Raw genomic sequence first — 4599 nt, 5'->3', positions numbered from 1 at the left:
TAATTTTTTAACAAAGTGTAGAGGTGGAGTTGGGAAATAAACTCAGTCTCCTTGGTTTCCCAAACACTCAAACTCTTACACTGCGACCCCTCAGGTGCAAATTCTGGAATCCTCAGTTTCAATTCTGTGCAGGAAAAAGAGCACAAAAGAAACCCAACTACAGAGGGTAACAAACAAATAAGATTATTTCTGTTAAAGGATTTCTAAATCTAACATGGTGATTCATTAGTCCTGATAGTCCTCTGTTTCAAAGAGAAGTGAAAGAGATCGAACTGCCTGTGAAAAGAGGTATTTTCTCTTGTTGGTCTCACTATCATTATCATTACTGTGCCTATGAGTAGCTATCAGGAAACATTACACAGTGAACAGTAAGGAAACATCTTAATGTTATACGTCAGGTAAGCTTCTTGGGGAGATATGCTGGGACTATAGAAAGATGTTGGGCCGAAAAAACAAAATGTTTAGATTGGTAGTAAAAAAATGCAAATCCACTTGTCAGAGAGATAATGTCTATAGTTAACAACTGTTCAAATAGAAGCCTTATAGCAAGTCTCAGCAAATTTTTTCTGAAAAAGACAGGCAATAAATATTTCCAGCTCTGTGGTCCATATGGTCTGCATTGCAACTACTCAAGTCTACCATCCCAGCAGGAAAACAACCCTAGACCATATGCGAATGAATGGGTGTGGCTGTGTTCCAAAAACTTTATTTACAAAAACAAGGGAAAGTCAGATTTGGATCTCACACTTCCCTTTGCCAATTTTTGTTTTAAAGGATTAGGCTGAATGTGAGCGATACCCAAAATAGAAGTGAGAGTCAGGAAGGTGAGCACACCATTGTATTAAGTTGGTCAAACTGCCTAGGTAGTAGCAATATTCAGAATCCGATAGAATGACACATCTTAATTCTCAGCAAGCTATCCGCTTTGTCCAGGCGGTTTTTCTGAATCCTGGATGAAAAGGACAGGCTGAAACTGAGGGCCTGACTCTAATCCCACTGGGGATAAAATCATCCAAACAAAAAGTCCATGTCAAGGATAGATAATGAAGACAGTAAGTTTACTTGAATACATTCAACACAGTGACTCAGAGCAACAAGGGAAGTTCACTAGGCTAATTACAGCTAAATTTATTTCAGATCCCATCTCCTACTACCACCATATACTAATCATCTTTGCTCAGGGATGGATTCAAGAGCTAGGTAGGAATGAGCTTCTGTAATTTATTTAAAGACAGCATATCATTGTTTGCTGTTATACCTTGAGAATACACATAACAAGGCTTGGCGCATGATAGGCATTTGATGACTATTTGTTGAGTGCCTAGCACCTGACAGCTATTAAAGATCGTTCCAGTTGAAGTTGTAAATTAATACCACAACTTTCTTAGAATTTACTCTGTTTATAACATTATATGTAAAATTCTGCTGAAGGATACTTTCTCGTAGTTGCTTTTGCATCCTTTGTCACCTTAATTCCAAAACATGTCACATTTCGTATATTTATATTTAAACATATAACGCAGAGTTATGACTATTGTAATAAAAAAAAGCCTAGATGATGAAGGATATGGAGCAGTTGATCTACGGATTAAGATTATAAGATAGCGGGGAGCACTGAAATTTAACTTGTCACTTTCTCTTTAGATATTTTAGGGTCATTTTCCATGAAGTAGGAGATTGCTTAAGTTCTACTTTAAATAAACCTTGACTTGGAATGGAAATCAGTCAGCTTTGTTGAAGGAACTCCTGAGCAGGGAAAAAAAAAAATCCCAGGACATTAGGGAGCAACTGAGTACTTAAAGACTCAATAAGCATTATAGTAAGCAATTTTACCTATATTAAAAAAAAAAAAAAGAAGAGCTGAGTTAACTCAGGCAGGAATTGAATATGTCATTTTATAGAGTCTCAATATAACAAAAATGGAACATGTGTCATTTACTCCACCTTGCCAGCTTATACAGCTTTTGGGAGTAAAAGTCTTTCAGTAATAACATTAATTATTATTAAATATTACTAGCTTAGTGTTGTAGAAAATATAAACACCAATATTTACAGTCTTTTGGTAAAATGTACTTTATTTTTTTAGGACATCGTAGAGTTGGCTATCAATTTCCAACACAACATATTGTAGAATTGCCATTTAATAATTTTGAAAACTAGAGAGAGCAAGCCTTTCTTTTTCAAATGGCATGTGTTCCATTTTCTGTCTTATCCTCATCTTTACCACCTGCTAGCAGTATTTTGGGCAACAAAACAACAGTGTTCTCAGCAGACAGTACAACCTCCTCTAAAATGGTAGAAATTCAGATGTTTATATTAAGACAAAACCCTTATTTTATGATAAATGCTTTTTATTTCTTCTTTTTAATTTTCTTTCTTCTTTTAATGTTAAATACTGGATTGCAGAGTGTGTTTAAAAATTCTATTAGGGTGTGTATGTGTACATATGGAAGTACAAATTTAAGAAACAGAGTTGGATTAAATATATCTCAGTCTATCTTTATGATACACAGGTGTTGAAGCAGTTCTTGCCAACCAGAAATTAACGATTTTGTTTGGTCTTATTTTATGGTGCCTGGCTTTCTAATTATTTAATTTATTTTTTTCTGTGAGCAAATCATACTTCTTTCCTGGGTAAAAAGTGTCTTAGTCTTCTCAGCCTACTTTAATAAGATACCATGGACTGGGTGACTCATAAACAGCAGATCTTTCTCACAGTTCTGGAGGCTGAGAAGTCCAACATCAAGTTGCCAGCAGATTTGGTGTCTGGATAGGGCCCCCCATCCTGGTTCATAGATATCCATCTTGTCACTGTGTCCTCACATGGCATAAAGGGAAAAAGACTCCCCTGGGGTATCTTTTATAAAGGTACTAGTCCCATTCATAAGGGCTCAGGTCTCATGACCTCATCACTCCAAAAAGCTATACCTCCTGATTCCATCATCTTGGAGTTAGGGTTTCAACATTTGATGTTTTGGTCTGGGGATGGGAGGGTGTTGCACAAACATTATAGCAGGAAGTGATCTTCAATATTAATTATGTTCTTTTTCTTTAAATGAAAACATTTTATCAATAATAAGAACTTTTGATAATATCTAAAATTTTTGGAAGTAGTAAAAGCAAAAAATATTGAATAACGATTCCACTTAACCATATATTTTGAATACCGAATGACTCTGTTTAAAGAGTATATTTAGACTCTATTGTTGGTAGAAAAATGTATTCAGAACTTTCTCAATTATTGATGTCTTGTATGTATTGTATGTTTTGCATTTCAAAAGAAGGAAAAACTGATTAATTTTAGAAAGAGCAAAAGCCAACATTTTAAACAAAATATAAAATAAAAAAATATTTGTAATTGATCCCTATACTAGGAAGGGAATAAATACAATTAATCACACATAATTTTTAAAAACTAAATAATTATGAATGCCCATTTATCTTCAAGAAAATAAACATGACTGCAGATTGGGCTAAGTGGGATTTTATTCACTCACAACTTTAAAAATAAAACTGTGTGGGTAGGTTTCAGAATTTTATACCAATTTTACTAGAATGAAGTGAAGATTTGAATGAATTAAGAACATAAAAAATTAGGGGTGCCTGGGTAGCTCAGTTGGTTGGACGACTGCCTTCAGTGCAGGTCATGATCCTGGAGTCCCGGGATCAAGTCCCGCATCGGGCTCCCAGCTCCATGGGGAGTCTGCTTCTCCCTCTGACCTTCTCCTTGCTCATGCTCTCTCTCACTGTCTCTCTCTCAAATAAATAAATAAAATCTTTTAAAAAAAACATAAAAAATTAAAATGCTTTTGTATTTTGAGATCAGGAGTCAAAGGAAAGATATTTACAAGTCCAACCAAAGAACATTTGTTCTTTTCCACCGAACTACAAAATACAAGGAGAAATTACAAACTATATATGATTTTACATACTAAAAATTCTATTTAATTAAATAATTTTATTTAAGCACCAACTCCTGAAAGATAATATGCTAAGTAATTGGCACATAGATATAAATGACTCAATGTCTGACTTCAAGAATTCACAATCTATTAGGATGACAAAATTATATGAACTATCATATTACATTGTCATAATGAAATACCACTACCTATTATAGTGTCTACAATTGAAAACAGAGAGAGACAAAAAGAAACATTAGTAAGGATCTAGATCTTTACTGGATCTCTCATACAGTGTTAAAAGGAGCATGAAATGGTACAACCCCTTAAGAAATCAGCTTGGTAGCTTCGAAACATGTTACATATACAGCTACAATATAATCCAGCCATTCCACTCCTATCTATCCAAGAGAAGCTATATGTCCACACAAAGAATTCTACATAAACATTCACACCATAATTATTTTGTTTCAAGGTTTTATTTCAATCTAGTTAGTTAACATACAGTGTATTCTTGGTTTTAGAAGTAGAATTTAGTGATTCATGCTTACATATAACACATATAACAGCCCCAGTGCTCATCACGTTTCCTTCTTAATACCTATCACCCTTTTAGCCCATCTCCCACCCACCTCTCCTCCAGCAATTCTCAGTTTGTTTTCTATAGTTAAGAGGTTCTTATGGTTTGCCTCCCTCT

Source organism: Mustela lutreola, chromosome 1 (assembly GCF_030435805.1).
Source record: "Mustela lutreola isolate mMusLut2 chromosome 1, mMusLut2.pri, whole genome shotgun sequence".
In the NCBI taxonomy this organism is placed as follows: Eukaryota; Metazoa; Chordata; class Mammalia; order Carnivora; family Mustelidae; genus Mustela; species Mustela lutreola.
Note: the sequence above shows the minus strand (reverse complement) of the source record.